We start from the raw sequence: 19,361 nt of genomic DNA, 5'->3' as shown, positions 1-19,361 counted from the left end.
GATTTGTTTGTCTTGGGGATGCCAGGGTCTATGTTGTCAGGGAGGCTGACAAATTTGTCCCACTGCAAATTGGTCCTAGGTGAGGGGACAGACAAAGAGTGATTGAGAAAACCCCTATGAGTGTTACATTAACCCTTTAAGACCTACCATAGAACCAAGTCCGCCAGAGCTTATATTATATTTTTACATGCTGTAGTGCCATTTTTGGGAGCATTTCAAGTTGCTATACATCAATACAACCAGATTTTAATAATATGTATTCATTAAGTGCATAGTACTTACATAAATTGCAAAAAAGTGCAATAAACTACAAAAAAATTGAAAATCGTTTTTGCTTTTTAACATATATTTCTAGTTAGAGAAATTTAAGAGGCTTATCCCTCAAAACTGTAAATACAAAAAAGTTGCAGAAAATAGTTTCCTACCACAGGAAATTTATTTTGGGTGTCTTCATAGTTTTATTTTTGAAATACACCAATTTTTATATACTGCAGAAAAAACGAAAATAAATATTATACTGCAAATTTGCAAAAAAACAGCATATGCATCAAAATAAACTATTTCCAGCAGTGCAATATGAGTCCTAAGCATCCCAGAAACGACACAGAAAGTCATAAAGTCAAAGATAACTTTTAAAAACACCAGTATAGGCTCATGAGGCTTTATGGTAAAAAAAAAAAACTACATTTCCGCAAAAATGACATCAGTTCCGGTTTCGGGCAGGTAATGGCGGCAATGAAAAAGTTCGCGCTGACGTCTATTCCAACGTAGGAAGTGTTATGAACAGCTGATCGGATCGGCAAAGCGTGTTTCTGGAATATTATGTTTTTGTTCCTGCAAGCGCTTTTTGTGCAGTTTTTGCAAAGCTTTATGTGGAAGGAAACTGTGACCGAGGACAAGCTGATGGCATAAGATGTAAGTACAACTCCTCTGGTTTCATATGCAAAAGAAATTATTGCGCCAGCTTACGTGGTTGCAGAGCTACCGGGATTTAAAAATAGTTGCGCAAAACAGAGCGTGCTGCTCCGACCAGCTTTAAAGGGTTAAGAGAATAGTTCACCCTGAATGGGATAGGGCTAGTGGGGTCCCACCGTGGAGCCAGGCCTGGGGAGGTTGTCTGAGGGACAGTCCCTGGTGTCCGGACATTAGCATAGCATAGCATAGCATAGCATAGCATCTTTATTTATAAAGCACTTTACATCCAACAATGTTGACCAAAGTGCTACAAATATAAAACAGAGAGGAAACAGTTTAAATTACATATAAAATATCTTAAAATTAAAAATAATATGATTAATAAGAAACATATTAAGAGACATCAACAAGTCCTGCTGTGCTAAAAGCCAAGGTAAATAAATATGTTTTAAGACGTGATTTAAAAACAGATAAGGAAGGTGCCTGTCTAACATGTAAAGGAAACTCATTCCACAATTTTGGTGCTGCCACAGCAAACACCCGATCCCCTCTGAGCTCACGATTAGTCCTGGGCACGCTCAGGAGGAGCTGGTCTGCCGACCTGAGGGACCGGGAAGGTATGTATGGATGAAGAAGCTCAGAGAGGTACACAGGGGCAGCATTGGACAAACATTTAAAAACAAATAAAAGCAGCTTAAAATGGATCCTAAAATGCACGGGCAGCCAATGAAGTGAATATAAAACTGGGTGATGTGCTCGTATCTACGAGTGCCAGTTAAAAGGCGTGCAGCAGCATTCTGGACTAACTGCAGTCGAAAAACAGAAGATCGACTCACCCCAAAATAAAGAGAATTACAGTAATCCAGCCGAACGGTTACAAAAGCGTTCAAGTATGAGATCAATTGGTCATATACAATTTTTTCTAAGACTTTAGATAAAAAGGGCAGCTTAGATATTGGTCTAAAGTTTTCAACAGCGTTTGTATCTAGCCCAGGTTTCTTAAGAAGTGGTTGCACAATTGCATCTTTGAAATTCTTTGGAACCACACCTGAAGTAAGGCTGCTATTTAAAATGGTTAAAATGGTTGGACCTATGGTAGAACAAACTTCTTTCAGAAAAAGGGGAGGGAAAGGATCATAAGGTGAGCCTACAGGCTTTAAATGATCCACCACCTCCTGTAGCTGAGCAAGAGTAACCGACTCAAACTGTTGAAAGACAGCTGAGCAAATTGGAAGATCAGAGGGGTCAGATGTGGGCAAAATAATCTGCGCCCTAGCCGAGGCTACCTTGTTTATAAAGAAGTGCAGAAACCTTTCACACATTTCAAGTGAAGGCTCAAAACTAAGAGCAGAGGGAGAGCTTAAAATAGTCTCAATTGACTTAAACAATATATGTGGTTTCTGATAATTCACCATAATAATGTTTGCAAAGTGTTTCCGCTTTGCTTCTTTTATTGTAAGCTGATATAAGGCCCAGCACTCTCTTAAACTTTGTAAAGAGACCTGTAAGTTATGTTCTTTCCATCTCCGCTCAGCCCTACGACATTCACGCCTCGCAGCACGGGTTTCATCGTTCAACCAGGGTTCAAACTTTGTCTTAGGATGCTTAATTTTTAGAGGGGCAACAATATCCAAGACAGTCTGACAAGTGGTATGAAACCAAAAACCGAGTTCCTCTACGTATTGGAGTGTCTCAGGAATGGAGAACTGATTATAGTAGGTGGAGAACCGTGCTGCCGTGGAAGAATTTAACAAACGAGATGTCTTTGTAGGGACAAGTGCCCTGAATTCATTTCTAGATAAAGAGATGTCAAACAGAACCGGCATATGCTCAGAGAAAACAGGATCGGAGACTTTCAGATTAAAAACAGGCAATGAGTGGGCTAAAACCAGATCGAGAGTGTGGCCACACTGTTGCGTGGGTGCAGACACACATCGAACTAAATTAAAAGAATCAGTAAGATTCAAAAAGTCTTTAACCATGGGCTTATCTGGACAGCACACATGAATATTAAAATCCCCAACAATAAGAAAGGAGTCATATTTTATCGTAACTTCAGTTAGAAATGCAGCAAATTCCTTTATAAAGTCTTTACTGTATTTTGGGGCCCTGTATATTATTGTGCACAGTACAGGGGGAGAACAGGCTATTTCAAACAGTAACAGTTCAAAACTGGAAAAATAAAATTCCAATGAAACCTGCTTGCACTTGTAGCGATCTCTGAAGATAGTAGCTACTCCTCCACCTCGACCAGATCTGCGTGGGACATTAAAATAGCAGCAGTCCGAATGCAAAAGTTCTGCAAAGGCGCTGGAATCACCAGCAGTTATCCACGTCTCAGTTAAGCAGAGAAAGTCCAAGTAGTGTGACAAAAAATATTCCTTAAGGATAAAAGTCTTATTCGATACCGATCTGGCGTTTACCAGGCCAAATTTGGCCGGAGTTGAATAGTCACTAGACTTTGAAGCTCGCGCAATGTAACGCAGGTTTTGCATACTCACTCCGCGCCGCAGTGGACAGGGAGGCAGGGAGCGGCCGGGCGGGAACAGCCCAGAGCCAGCGAGCGGCACCAGACACGCATAGGACGGCCTACGAAGATGCCAGGGAAAAGGGGCGTGACAGGCAACGCCAGGGACAGCACAACCAAACGCCAGACAGGCCTTCAGTTTCACCAATCTCCCACTCCTTTTGCCGTGACGGCGGCCCCGCTTCCGCGGAGACGGCACAGGTACACGGAGCAGGTGAGTAGGAACCAACGACAGGAGTGGTGGCGGTATTTTGTGTGCATTTCCCAGTCTACACACCGGCGTATTGGGAGATAGTCGGAGATCAAGTAAAACTTGGCGATCGTAGACCAGCAGGGAGTCAACATCATAACAAAATAAAAACATTAAAACAGAGACGTGGAGGAACAGATGGCAAGCCATACCAACTGTGGGGCCGGGCCAAATGAAGATGGCAGTAGTTAAATCAATACTTAAAAAGCCATCATTTGACTCAGCTTTACTCAAAAACTCTCGCCCGAGGTAGTTTCATTATAAGGCATAACATGCATTTTCAATGCTATCCAGATGACACCCAACTTGAAGCCAGATAACACAATCAGTTAAACTGCATAAATGTCTGAACGACATAAAGACCTGGATGACCTCTAATTGTCTAAGTAACACTGTGAGGAACCTTGGAGTCATTTTTGACCAGGACATGTCCTTCAATGCACATATTAAATAAATACAGTGGGGTAAAAAAGTATTTAGTCAGCCACCGATTGTGCAAGTTCCCCCACTTAAAATGATGACAGAGGTCAGTAATTTGCACCAGAGGTACACTTCAACTGTGAGAGACAGAATGTGAAAAAAAAATCCATGAATTCACATGGTAGGATTTGTAAAGAATTTATTCGTAAATCAGGGTGGAAAATAAGTATTTGGTCACCTCAAACAAGGAAAATCTCTGGCTCTCACAGACCTGTAACATCTTCTGTAAGAAGCTTTTCTGTCCCCCACTCGTTACCTGTATGAATGGCACCTGTTTGAACTCATCATCTGTATAAAAGACACCTGTCCACAGCCTCAAACAGTCAGACTCCAAACTCCGCCATGGCCAAGACCAAAGAGCTTTCGAAGGGCACCAGGAAAAGTATTGTAGACCTGCACCAGACTGGGAAGAGTGAATCTACAATAGGCAAGCAGCTTGGTGTGAAAAAATCAACTGTGGGAGCAATCATCAGAAAATGGAAGACATACAAGACCACTGATAATCTCCCTCGATCTGGGGCTCATACAAGACCACTGATAATCTCCCTCGATCTGGGGCTCCACGCAAGATCTCATCCCGTGGGGTCAAAATGATCATGAGAACGGTGAGCAAAGATCCCAGAACCACACGGGGGGACCTGGTGAATGACCTGCAGAGAGCTGGGACCAAAGTAACAAAGGTCACCATCAGTAACACACTACAACGGCAGGGAATCAAATCCCGCAGTGCCAGACGTGTTCCGCTGCTGAAGCCAGTGCATGTCCAGGCCCGTCTGAAGTTTGCCAGAGAGCACATGGATGATACAGCAGAGGATTGGGAGAATGTCATGTGGTCAGATGAAACCAAAGTAGAACTTTTTGGTATAAACTCAACTCGTCGTGTTTGGAGGAAGAAGAATACTGAGTTGCATCCCAAGAACACCATACCTACTGTGAAGCATGGGGGTGGAAACATCATGCTATGGGGCTGTTTTTCTGCCAAGGGGACAGGACGACTGATCCGTGTTAAGGACAGAATGAATGGGGCCATGTATCGTGAGATTTTGAGCCAAAACCTCCTTCCATCAGTGAGAACTTTGAAGATGAAACGAGGCTGGGTCTTCCAACATGACAATGATCCAAAACACACAGCCCGGGCAACAAAGGAGTGGCTCCGTAAGAAGCATTTGAAAGTCCTGGAGTGGCCTAGCCAGTCTCCAGACCTCAACCCCATAGAAAATCTGTGGCGGGAGTTGAAAGTCCGTGTTGCTCGGCGACAGCCCCAAAACATCACTGCTCTCGAGAAGATCTGCATGGAGGAATGGGCCAAAATACCAGCTACTGTGTGTGCAAACCTGGTAAAGACCTATAGTAAACGTTTGACCTCTGTTATTGCCAACAAAGGTTATGTTACAAAGTATTGAGTTGTATTTTTGTTATTGACCAAATACTTATTTTCCACCCTGATTTACCAATAAATTCTTTACAAATCCTACCATGTGGATTCATGGATTTTTTTTTCACATTCTGTCTCTCACAGTTGAAGTGTACCTCTGGTGCAAATTACTGACCTCTGTCATCATTTTAGGTGGGGGAACTTGCACAATCGGTGGCTGACTAAATACTTTTTTGCCCCACTGTATGTAGGACTGCTTTCTTCCATTTGTGCAACATCTCTAAAGTTAGAAATATCCTGTCTCAGAGTGACGCTGAAAAACTAGTTCATGCATTTATTACTTCCAGGCTGGACGACTGTAATTCATTATTGGGGGTCATATGATTGTTGGGTTTTCTCTGAATCTATTACTGTACGATCTACTGTACAATATAAAGCGCCTCGAGGTGACTGTTGTTGTGATAGCCCTTGTCCAGTGTATCCACCATTCCTCCGCTGCACATGTCCAAACCATCTGAGCTGTAAAACACTTTTTCTTTAAACTGCTCAACTTGAACTTTCTCTCTTATATGCTCTTTTCAATTCCTGTCCACTCTGGTCACTTCCAATGAAAATTTTAACATCTTCAGCACTACCAGCCCCGGCTTGGGCTGCTGTCTTTTTGTCAGTGTCACATCTCCAATCCGTACATCATAGCAAATCACCACCATCTTGTAAATCTTCTCCTTTCACTCTTGCCACATCCAAACTGTGCCTCTGTTTCTGGCTGCCTGCCACCAACTGCTCCCTCTGTTGCTTGTCCTGTCTCTGTTTCACTTTTAGTGAATGATCTACAGGCTGTACATCACTGCAATTCATTATTGTTAGGACGTCCTGAAAACTCCCTGAAAACCTATCAGCTGTTTCAAAATGTTGCAGTAAGAGTGCTGACAGGAAGTAGAAAGAGAGAGCAGATTTCGTTCATACTGGCTTCTTGTCACTGGTTCTGTCATGATCCTGGGTCTCTGACGCAGCGTTTCGTGTTTTCTATTGTTGTGATATATTTTGGTATTTGGTTCTGTTCTTCCTCAGTTTAGTGTTTAGTCATTTCTGTCTGTGCTTTCCTTTGTGTAAAGTCCGTGTTCCTTAGTCTGTGTCTTTGCATGTGTGAGTTCCTGTTTTATTTTATAGGTCTGCGTCTCTCGTCAGCATTTCTGGTTTCGCCTCCCCTTGTCTCGTTATGTCCAATTACTGCCAGCCGTGTCTCCCTCCTGTTTCCCATCCCCTGATTGCCCTGTGTTTATTTAAGCCCTGTGTTTTCTCGTGTGCATTGTTGGGTCGTCTGCGTATCTCCCTCCGTCGTCTCAGGTTGTTTCTCCGTGTCTCCCTGCATCTCTGTTTCTGGTTTGTTTCTGTTATTTTTTCCAGTTTAGGGTTTTGCTTAGTTTTCATGCTCTCCCTCGCCATTTCTGTTTGTATCATCATCTTATGAATAAACTCACTTGCATCTGAGCTGCCTGCATAAAAGGGTCCTTTAATAATTTACACACGGCTTGCCCCGCAAACCGAATACAGAATTGTAAATCCTTCAGCTCTCGAAGGTCTTGAATTGTCATGGCGTGCTGCGTGGTAGGCAGAGTGGGACCCATATCACAACAGATTTAAGGCTATGACTTAGAAAACTCAAAAGTACAGAAACTTAGAAAAGGAGAAACTGGAAATTAGGAATTTACTAGTGAAACACAGACAAGGAACAGGTGGAACCACAGCTGGAACTATTTACAGACTAAAGAAACAGAGGAAGCAAAACTGAACGCACAGCACACAGAATGAGAGACTCAAAATAAAACAGGAAGTAAGAAAGAGAGAGACAGATTAAGACCCATGAAATGGACAGATGACACTAGAACTGGAAAGTAACCAGACTGAGAGACATGAATAATGGGGGAGGCAGTAAACACACATGAAGACAAGACTAACTACAAAGGAGACAAAAACACACTGGAATTCAGACAGGACCCACAAACTAGAAACAAAATTCAGAGGGTCTCAAACACTGGACAGAAATATTTCATAATTCCAACCAATAAAAAGCAAAACAACAAACAACCCTAGAACCACAGTCTAAACCCTGGAATATGAAATGATGCAGGATCAAAAGCCAAAACACAAATATTGCGTCCCAGACCTTGGAACATGACATGAATGATCAGGCCCCATCTTATTGTAAAGACCTCATAGTATCACCCCAATAGAACACTTGTGTACAGACTGTTGGTTTTGTTGTTGTTCCTAGAGTATTTAAAAGTAGAATGGGAGGCAGAGCCTTCAGTTTTCAGGCCCCTCTTCTGTGGAACCAGCTTCCAGTTTGGATTCAGGAGACAGACACTATCTCTACTTTCAAGATTAGGCTTCAAACTTTCCTTTTTCAAGGTTCAAGGTTCAAGGTTCTTTATTTGTCACATGCATAGTTATACAAGTATAACACACAGTGAAATGTAGCCTGACACGCTCCTCGACATGTGCAAAAAAAAATTGGGGGGGGGGGGGGGGGGGTGTAGGGGAAGAACATTATATATATATACATATATATATAGTATATACATTGGGTGAATGTGCAGTAGTAGCAGCAAGCAGGTGAATTCTGTACATTAATATGAATAGACATCTGACTATTTTACAGGACAGACAATATAAACATATTTAAAATTAAAGGAATTGAAATGTACATTGTGCCTTGGTTTAGTGTCTGGAAGAGTCCTGTCTCAGTCAATTATAGATGATGTGAGAGGGCGGGTGTGTGTGTTTAGGGCCCGGATGGCTTGGGGATAGAAGCTCCTCTTGAGTCTCTCTGTCCTTGCCCGGAAGATGCGGAACCTTCTACCAGATTGCAGAAGTTGGAACAGTTTGTTGCCAGGATGGGACGGGTCCTTCAGTATCTGCTCTAGTCCGGCATTTCCTGGTGTAGGTGTCCTGAAGCGGGGGGAGAGCAATCCTGCAGCAGCGTTCTGCTGTACGGATCACTCTCTGGAGAGCTTTTTGGTCCTTCACACAGCTGTTCCCAAACCACGATGTCATGTTCTGTGTGAGGATGCTCTCCACAGCGCCTGTATAGAAAATCCTGAGGATCTTTGGAGAGACCCTGAACTTCCTCAGTTGTCGTAGGTGATACAGGCGCTGCCTAGCCTTTTTGGTCTGGACCTGAATGTGGGCAGCCCATGTCAGGTCTGAGGAGATGTGGACACCAAGATACTTGAAGGACTGCACCCTCCACTGGAGCTCCATTGATGATAATGGGCTTGTAGTCTCTGTGCTGACCCCTTCTGAAGTCCACCACCAGCTCCTTGGTCTTGCTGACGTTCAGCTGGAGGTGGTTGTCCTGGCACCACGATGCCAGATTCTTCACTTCATCCATGTAGGCCGCCTCATCGTTGTTGGAGATGGCACCCAACACCACTGTGTCGTCAGCAAACTTCACAATGGTGTTGGAGCCGTGGGTGGCCACACAGTCTGAAGTGTAGAGGGAGTAGAGCAGTGGTGAGAGGACACATCCCTGAGGTGCTCCTGTGTTGATGGTGATGCTGTTGGAGAAGCACCTGCCCACCCTCACCACCTGAGTTCTGCCAGTGAGGAAGTCCAACACCCATGCACACAGACGGCTGTTAAGTCCCAGATCCCTCAGCTTTGTGAACAGTCTGCAGGGCACTATTGTGTTAAACGCTGAACTGTAATCAACAAACAGCATTCGCACATAGTTACCCTGTTTCTTGTCCACGTGGCTGAGAGTGGTGTGTAGGACGTGGGCGATGGCATCCTCGGTGGATCTGTTGGATCTGTAGGCGAACTGCAGCGGATCTGTGGTGTCTGGGATGGAGGAGGAGATGATGTTCTTCAGCAGCCTCTCAAACACCTTCATTACTACTGAGGTCAGTGCAACTGGCCGGTAATCGTTCAGGGATGAGGGTTTGCTATTCTTGGGCACAGGGATGATGGTGGATCTTTTGAAGCATGTGGGGACCACAGACTTCGCCAGGGACTCGTTGGGACTTTTGCTAAAGCATATAGTTAGGGCTGGACCAGGTGACCCTGAATCCTCCCTTAGTTATGCTGCAATAGACGTAGGCTGCTGGGGGATTCCCATGATGCACTGGGTGTTTCTGCTTCACTTCACTCACTTTTTTCCCACTCACTATGTGTTTATACACCTCTCTCCAATTAATTAATTGTTATCTGTTATGTCTTTGTCCTGTCTTCCTCACCTCACTCACCTCACCCCGCCAAGTGCTTCCTGAGCCTGGATCTGTCAGAGATTTCTTCCTCTTAAAAGGGATTTTTTTCTTCCCACTGTCACTAAAGAGCTTGCTCAGAGAGGGTCATCTGATTTTCGTTTTGTTTTTCTGTTTTTCTGTATTGTTGTAGGGTCAACAATACTGTGAAAACAACAAAAAGTGCCCTGAGGCAACTGTTGTAATTTGGTGCTATAGATATAAAACTGAATTAAATTGAATTGAAAGCTGTCAGTTTATGATCACCAAAGTCTCCTGAGTCTATAAGTGACTGTTTCTTGAATCTGGTCTGCGCCCTACTCCTCAGTACACTAGACTTGTAGTCAAGACCGCCTAAACCAAGACCAAGACAAAGTCGACACAAGACCACAACAGAGACCGAGACGAAAAAGTCTTTTTGCGATGCACTCGCACAGCCCTCCTCACCGCTGTCTACTGTCTCACTCACTTACAGAGAGGACAGACGCACGCTCCACTTGACTGTCTCTCACCCGTTTTTCACATAATGATATTATCCTATATCCTCATATGTGATTGGCCACAATATGAAGGGATTGGAGCGTAGCTGAGCCACTGTGTGAGAGCTGAGCAGCGAAGGGAGAATAAGTGAGGAGCGGCTCTCGCTCAATGGGAGTCGATTCTTCTGATTCGCTACAAAGCGCTCTGTAAGCACGGCTCTCAGAGCTGATGCCTTTGTGCATGACACATTATCGAATGCTACGTTGTGTGTCTGTTTACTCCAAATCTCCTGACCACTATGTCGATCTGACGAGACAGCAAGACCAAAACAAGACCAAGACCAAGTAAAGGTGGTGTTCCAACTCTACAGTACACCTGGAGGACCCTGGGCTGTTTACTGGAAAAAATAATCCAGTAGCAGGAGGCGTTCAGGCATCTCAGTTAGGCTGAAAAAGCATGTGTGTCAGTCAATATCAGCCTATCTGTTTCATGTTGAGGAAGAGGGATCTGACTGGCCTTAACTCACCCACTGGTGCTCCCTTGTGTCCAGGTATGCTTTCCTCCAGTCCATCCCTATGGGCTTAGCTGCTGACTTCTGCATTCCTCCCAGGGGTAAGCCCCAGACAGGCCAGCAGTGAAGCATGGTGGCGTAATCCCCAGAAGTCTTCCCCTCTACCGTGGGAATCAATATGACAGTATGTGTGTCATGGTCCTGAGTCTGACAACTCAGTGTTTTGTTTCTTTATATTACTCTGTGTTCTTGTTTATTCTGTTATGTCTTTGGTTTGCCATTGGTTAGGGTTTTGTTTTGTGCCTGCCTGCTCCCACTTCTCTGTGTTCCCTCTGTCTGTCCATGGTGTCACTGTGTCTGCTTGTGAGTCTGTCTGTTTAGTGCAGTGTCTTGTCTGGTTCTCTGTGTCTGTTAGGTTCCTGTTTTATTCTGAAGGTTCTTGTCTTCTGTGAGTGTGTCCGGTTTACGTTTGCCCTGCCTCGTCAGCTGTGATTTCTCTCAGGTGTGTTCCCCTCCTGCCTCCCATCCCCTGATTACTGCTGTGTGTATTTAAACCCTGTGTGTTCTCTTGCCTGTTGCTGGTTATGCGTTATTTGGTGTTTTCCAGTCTGCGGTTTTCTCTTTGTCTTCCTGTGAATTCTCCCTGCAAGTTACCCTCACTCATGTTCAGGTTTTGTTGTTTAAGTTTTAGTTTTTCCAGTTTAGGTTTTACTCAGTTCGGTTTTCGCCACCCTCGCCTTTGCTGTTTGTGCACGCTCCTTCAATAAAGCTTCCTCACCTCAGTTTTGCCACATCTTGGGTCCATACAGCTCGCCTCGCGAACCATGACAATATGTCCCTTACTGTCAAGTTAGCTTTCATAAGGATCCATATCCAATAAAAGTTTTATCCCAAGTGACTTTGTTCAGCTGCAATTTGGATTTGCTGCTTGTGATGGAGACCTGGCAGAAGGTGAGATCTTGTCACTCGCTGAACTTTGCTCAGCTGACTGTAACTTTCTTAGTACATAGTAGCAATATTTAAGAAAGACTAATGCCCGTCTGTCGAACACTGATCACATTACCAGTTTTGAACTGCAGTCAACTTCAGTGGGCATGGTCAATCCGCTTTTGATAGCTCGTTTCGGCACATTTTTAATCCTCTTTGATTTTAATATTCTCTTTTTGCTGTCCTGATAAACCCATGATAAATGAATGATTAAACTCTATGTACGAATGCACCTACTCAGAAGCCGGGCCATTCTTTAGACCAAGTGTCACCATCGAGTATTCAAGTGTATAATCTGAGCATGACTGATGGCTGTGTGTCAGACCACTTCCCTGTCATTTTTGATGCGCTGCTCCATCTTTTCCATACCAAACTGCTTTCTGCCTTTCTTGTCCACTGCGTGTTGCTTTGAATGGCTGATCCCAGGTGTTTGAACTCTTTCTGTGTCACTCTCTCTTTGGTGCATACTGGAGTTTGGTGATTGATTATTTTGAATAATTGTGTATGTTGCTGTTAGTGCTTTTTTTTTGTGTGGTGTTGGTATTTTTTCGTGGACTGGAAGAGGGAATGCCATCCTCTGTCCATCCCTTTCTTTGAAGCTTGGATTACAGTTTCATCCGGACACTATAGATTCAGTAGAGGCTGTTCTGTAAGGTGTGAGAGATGTAGGACATGCTAATCCGTCCCACACTTCCAGAACGAACTGGGTCATGGTGGTATTTTTAAGAGAGAAGTGATCTGTGGCTAAACTAGAATAGAATAGCTCTTTATTGCCATTGTACATATACAAAGGAATTGTGGGTGCTCCACACCAACTCTGCAGGTATAAAACATAAATATCAGACAGCAGGAACAAAAACTAACAAACAAGAGAAAGACACACATTAGAAGAACTGGCTGCAAAGTCTTTGGAAGTAGTCTAATGGACATGATCTGAGTAGAGTGTGTGTATGAGTGGCCTGAGTGATGATGGCGAGTGGCTGAGCAGCGGTGGGGTGTTGTGGGGGTCGTATTTGAGGCACTGGAGTGGGAGCTGTAGCATTTTGGGAAGCTGGTGAGTGACTTTTGAACTGTGGGTCTGGGTTGTAGATGTAGATGAAAAATAGAAACATGTTCAGTCTTACAGGAGGCAGATTTTAAACTTTTTAAACTTCATTACAGACACTAGAAGTTTCCTTCAGAGTGAATCTCCAAAAGTTGATTCTGTTCATCTGGACGAAGCAGTTTCAGTGGGAGAAATGTTTCATCACTCATCCAAGTGACTTCTTCAGAAGAAGTCTGAAGAAGTCACTTGGATGAGTGATTCAAGCATGGACACAATGAAATGTTTTGAAGTGGGCTACTTATACCTCACAAGGCAGTCAAAAGGCCACCTGAGCCTGTGGCTGAGCCGGTGGAGGAGTCACCAGCAATATGATAAACACCTTTCCTGTTCCAGCCTCGGTCCATAGATTTAAGTTTTCTGACTCTTTCTTTACCAGTCTGTTTTACAGGCATGGCAGGTATTAAGGTTTCACAAAAACCTGGGGTGACACACACCCTCTAAAAAATATTTTGTTGGCTCAACTTAAAAAATTAAGGCAACAATTTCCACTCAGCTTTTTAAGTTACAAATTTTGCATATTATTAAGTAAATTCAGCAAGTAATTTTTAGGTTCGGCTAACTCAACTTGTTTAACAAACCAACATGATTTACCTTTGACCTCCAAAAGCACAATTAAGTTTGTGCAACCTAATATTAATTTACAATTTCTGGTAAAATTAAGTTGAGAAATTATATTAGTTGAGTTACACCAACTAACTTTTTTACATACACCCTACTCACCATTATCCATGCCAATTAGTTTAGGTTTCTATAGTAACTTTTCTAAAATCACACAAACCCATTTCACTTATTCCAATTGATTATTTTATTACAAAATATTTTCAAAGTAATACACTTCTGTGTCAATACAACATAAATGAAATGTTACAGCAGCCTTTTAATTATAAATGACTAAGCAAAAAAAAAAGTACTTCATGTACATTAACATTAACTTAAATTGGTATCAACTTGTTCAACTTGTCACAGAATCAAGGAAATGACAAAACATTTTAATCCAAAGCTAAGGTTATATGTATTACAAACTTTCTCAAAACTACACTCATCTAGGACTGCATACAAAAACATAAAAGACATTACCTGTGGACTGGCTTTAAGCCCATCAAGTTCCAGAAATACCTTCTGGAATACCTCTAGAGTGTTCTTTACTTGTTTGGGGTAGCTCAGACTGAGAGCGTATATAAGCCCCATCATTAAGGCACACGCTCTGGGCACATCAAGGTCTTCCAGGACAGCTGTTCCTTCAATCACAATTTTAGCGACAGCTGGGAGAGACACTGCTGCTCGTCTGGTGACTACAATCTTTACCACTTCTTCTGGGAACTGTTGTTCACCATCCTGGCAAGTAGGTAGTTTAAATGGAAACATGTCAGCATTTTATGTGCCGTTTAAAAATAAAACACAAAAGAATGCGAGATTCACCTACCAGCTGTTCTCTGAAGAGATCCTCTTCCTTCTCTTTCAGATACACCTTCAGGCAACGGATTGCGACCTCTCTCTTCATTTCCACCGAACTCTGGAGAATAAAAAAAGCAAAACAAAACTTAAACTTACAGTTTATTAGGTGAAAAGTCAGAACTATTACATTTATGTGACTTGCATTGTGCTAAATATTGATTTTAAATATGTTTTTAAAAGAATTAAAGACTTAATCTTTGTAACTTCAATTTAAACTGTTACACACTGGCCTGCTTTAAATGCCCACTTTGCTAGCAGTAGGATAAGGTGAGTAAAAGTAAATGTAACCTAAATTTCATCAACAGCACAATTGTGCTTTTGATGAATAGGACCTGAATCAGAGAATGACATGAACTATAACTGTAACTGTAACAACTAATTCATCAATACACCTGCGAGGTACATTATATATACTTTCCAGTTTTAGTAGTAGGTGGGCTAAATGTTTCTCAATTAAATTAGGCAATTCCCCAATTTCTTCATCCTCTGCATTTGCTACATCTTCACACGATGGATTTTCATTATGTTCCTCAAGAGGATCATCTCCTGCATTCAAACGACTGACACACCTCTGTATCAGCTCAGGCTCGAAGTCATCCAATGAGTGAGGAGTGTGTTTTCGGTTCCTATGAGAAGCACATGTTCAAATGAGCAGTAACAATCCCAGTACAGGCAAGGTATAAACAGTCCACCATGGCTATGTTTAAGCCTGTAATGCTTTAAGAGCTCATTCCTTCTTGATGTTTCAAACTTGCAAATTTTGCAAGTCCAATGCATTTTGAAATTTACTGCAACCTTTTGTAATGCAAAGAATTATTGAAGCTTTTGAGTTAACAAGCTATTTTAAGTATAAAACCTTCTCTAAAACACTACAACAACACTACTACTACACTACACTGAAAAAGATGAATCATAAAGACTGAACAAAATTGAATTTTAAAATTTACATCTACAGACTGCAGTTTAAACTTGTAGTAAGGTGTCAAATCCGAATGTGTAAGAGAAATTTATTTTAAACTATTTAAATACCACTGTGGACATGCCACAATCCCACACTTTACATTATGCTTACAATTACAGAAAGCAAATGCAAGTCGTATGCACACACACACACACACACACACACACACACACACACACACACACACACACACACACACACACACACACACACACAATATTGTTTTTGTTTTTTTTGCCAGGTCAACCATCTTTAACGTCAGGCACACTTCCCAGTCGAGCTTAGAACATCAACACAATTGATAGAAATACTTTTAGTCAGGGATAAATTCACCACATTTTACTCTGTCAGTAATTAGTTACCTCACCCAAGACCATCTTGTGGAAACACGAATTTACTCTGACACCATGATAAGAATGCAGGCAGCTACTGACCGGTTAATTTGAACATATACGGGTTCAAATTGAACATGCTCTGCTACATGGTCTATCAGCTAACCAAATGTACCCGGACAAGTGACATATTTTAATTGTATCTGTACTCTTTTATTTGTGAGGAACGTTTGCTAGCTAAAAGAAACGGCTAGCTAAACTTAAAAAAAACCCCAACAACAATTACAATTAAAACCATCAAATTTCAGTTTTTTTAAAGATGACATTTTAAAGTGTACAAATACAACTTGTAATTCATCTATTTAGAATTCAGTACTTACCTAACTCACCGAACACAGTCGAGGGCAAACACACCTCTTCTCCCACGAGGCCACAAGAATCCAGAAACTGTTGCGCACGATACGAACATATGCTACGGGGTTGCCCTCTGCTGTCTGAATGGTCTCAATTCAAACAGGAAGGATGTTGAAACTCATTTTTACATGTTACACAAACTTAATATTTTCTGTTGTTGATTGATGACAAAAGCATTTTATTCAATATACTCAAACATTTAGGTTAAGGAGCTGTTTTTTAATTTTTGTGTTGCACTGACTTTTAACATCGATTAGTCAACTCACTGAAACGTGTACATGTAGACAACTTACTGTTTTTTTAGCAGAAAAATGCTTTTTTGTTAAGTTCTACTGACAAACACAATGAATATTTTTTAGATTGCAGGATGTGGCTTTTAAGGAGCCCCAGTTTCTCATTCCTCAAGTTCTTTCTTTTGGCAGCCTGAGGATGACACAAGTTGGCTGCATGACGCTAGGTCATCTTATGAAGACGTACATCTCTGATCAAGTAAGTCTTAAAATCAAGTCTAACCAACTGCTGGAGAAAGTAGTGGAGGAGGTCTGTGGAGGTCTGGAGTTCTTAGAGGATTTGTTGAAGATCGTAGAGTATCTGGTCAATGGGATGAAGAACATGACTGTGGTCTCTCCTGCTAGTGGCAGGATGAGGAAGATATCCTACTGTCTCTAAATACCCCAGAGGAGGGGGATTTTGAGACTGTGGGGACAAACAAAACACTTTATCATGTTTTTGTAAAGCTACTGAACACCACTCCCTAGTGGGAGTGAGAGTTTCAAGATGAATCATTTCTAGATCTTTGGTGAGTGTCACGGTGGATCAGCAGGAAGCTGAATCACCAGTGTTATTGTTTCTCTCCCTCTCTCTCTCTCTCATTGTGGGTTCCTGCCCTCGGCCCACACACCTGTGGAGAGTGAACATCTGCGCCTCCCTATCCCTGCCATTACTTAAGCTTAGGAAGGAAAGCTACTCATCGCTGGATCGTTGTATGACTCGCATCAATGTAGCCCCGGCTCTAAAGATCAATTCATAGCTCTTGTTGATTCTGTGCCCGAGTGTCAACATGCTTATTCTTGTGTATAGATTCCCTAGACCTGTCCATGTGTTTCCCAAGAGGATTTTTTGTGAGGGAGTGGAGAGCGGCTGGCGGTGAGCAGTGTGTGAACGAAGAGGAGCAAGAGTGTTTTTCCCGGTCTTCCCCACCTTGGATTTCCCGGAGCCCCTGACACTATTGTATATAGCACCGTGCCCTGCACTGTTGTACAAACACCTGGTGAAGCATCAAATAAATTCTACTGTGTTGATTGAAAGTATCAGAGTCCCACCTTTGAGTCCCCAGTGAACCGTGACACTGAGGACTTAAATATTCAAATTCAAAATTTATTTGCATAACACATTTAAAAACAACAGACCAAAGTGCTTCACAATCGGTTAAAAACAAGAGAAAACAATAGAGAAATAAATATATATACATTAGAAACAAATACAGATAAACAAGAAGACAATGAATTAACAAAAAAACATAAAATGGCCTGATGGTACTCATACTGAACTCAAATTAAAAGCCAAAGTCAAAAAGGGAGTTTTAAGACGTGATTTAAAAGACTGAATAGACTCCGAAGTACGAATCTCCTCTGGAAGATTATCCCAGAGTCTGGGTGCTGCTACTGCGAAGGCCTGATCTCCTCTATGCTTCAATCGAGACCTTGGTTGTGCTAAGAGCATCTGGCTAGATGATCTCAGTGCTCTTTTGGGGTCGTACATGTTGAGTTTATTTAAATAACTCGGCGCCATATTTTTTTAGAACTTTAAAAGTAAGTAAAAGAATCTTAAAATCAATACGATATTTTACAGGGAGCCAGTGTAAATTTACTAAAACTGGAGTGATGTGTTCATACAGTCTAACACTTGTTGAAAGACGTGCAGCAGCACTTTGGACTAAATGCAAGCGATGAAGAGATGGGTGTTGAACACCCAAATAGAGAGAATTGCAGTAGTCCAGTCTAAAGGTGATGAAGGCTTGAATTAGTGTTTCTCACACTTCCTTACAGCGTGAGAAAGATGAAAAGCAAGAGGACCGAAGGTATCAGTGAACTTGTTCAAAGGGGCACGAGTTCCAAAAACCATAACTTCAGTCTTATTTTCACGTAGTTTAAGAAAATGCTGTGTTAACCAGTCTTTAACATCATGTCAACAGTTAAGCAAAGGCTCCAGTGGGACAGAGACATCCTGTTTCAAGGCCAAGTAAATTTGGATGTCATCAGCATAACAATGAAAGGGAATGTTGTATTTCCTAAAAATAGATCCCAAAGGCAGCATGTATAAGGAGAACAGAGTTGGACCCAAACAGACCCCTGTGGCACACCACGACACATCGGGGCGGAGGAAGAGGAGTATTGCCCAATTTTAACAGAGAAAGACCTCTCTGATAAATAGGATTTAAACCATGATAAAACCGTGCCTTTTAGACCAACGTGTTCAAGTCTCGATAAAAGAATGTTGTGATCAACTGTGTCAAAGGCGGCAGTCAAATCTAAAAGGACTAAAGCAACAGAGCAACCTGAGTTGATGGTTAAAAGATGATCATTAAAAACTCGTAAAAGCGCAGTATCAGTACTGTGACGAGATTTAAACCCAGACTGAAACACTTCACAAATGCCATGTGTGTCTAAAAAGGTCTGAGGTTGCTTGAAAACAACTTTTTCCAAAATGTTGGACATAAAAGACAGTTTAGAAATTGGCCTGAAGTTAGAAAGAACATTTGGATCCAGATTTTTCTAATGGGTTGCACAACAGCATGTTTGAAAACAGCTGATACACATTCTGATGACAATGAAGTTTTTAATAAAAATAAAATACTAGGCCTAATGACATGAAGAGTTGAGATTTTTTCAATGAAGTGATTCATAAAGTTTTCACAAAGTGCAAAGGAAGCCTCCATAGGAACAATGGCACGGGGGTTAATCACAGAATAAAAATTTTTAAAAAGACAGTTAGTAGAAATTACACCGGACAGGAAAGCAGATTTTGCAGCTTTAACAGTTTTCTGATATTTTGTTACGCAGTCATGCAGGATGCACAAAGACACCTGGAGCTTGTCTTTTTTCTCTATGCACGTCAACATTCACGTCTGAGAGCGCGGCTGGTTTCATTCAGCCAAGGTTGACATGAAGATTTGGTGCGTTTAGTCCTTAGTGGAGCAACAGAGTCAAGGATGCTGGAGCATGTTGAGTTAAAAAGGTTAGCTAGCTCCTCAACTGATAGTTCCGGACTGGGATTAGCATCATAGAGGACCGAGTTAGTAAAAGAGGAGGAAAAATGAGCTGCA

The 19,361-nt window shown here is 42.1% G+C and overlaps 1 long non-coding RNA gene across 1 annotated transcript; it reads left to right on the top strand.

Annotated features, from left to right (window-relative positions):
* Positions 1-11,352: 11,352 nt before the first annotated feature.
* LOC113015894 (uncharacterized) lies at positions 11,353-17,543 on the top strand. The gene is made up of 4 exons (XR_003271176.2): positions 11,353-11,733; positions 16,396-16,525; positions 16,946-17,036; positions 17,117-17,543. It is a non-coding gene; the product is annotated as an uncharacterized LOC113015894 (long non-coding RNA).
* The last annotated feature ends 1,818 nt before the right edge of the window (positions 17,544-19,361 follow it).

The sequence above is a fragment of the Astatotilapia calliptera genome, chromosome 23 (genome assembly GCF_964374335.1).
Source record: "Astatotilapia calliptera chromosome 23, fAstCal68.1, whole genome shotgun sequence".
NCBI classification, from domain to species: Eukaryota; Metazoa; Chordata; class Actinopteri; order Cichliformes; family Cichlidae; genus Astatotilapia; species Astatotilapia calliptera.
The sequence above is the reverse complement of the archived record's forward strand: the minus strand, read 5'-3'. Positions and strand labels throughout refer to the sequence as shown.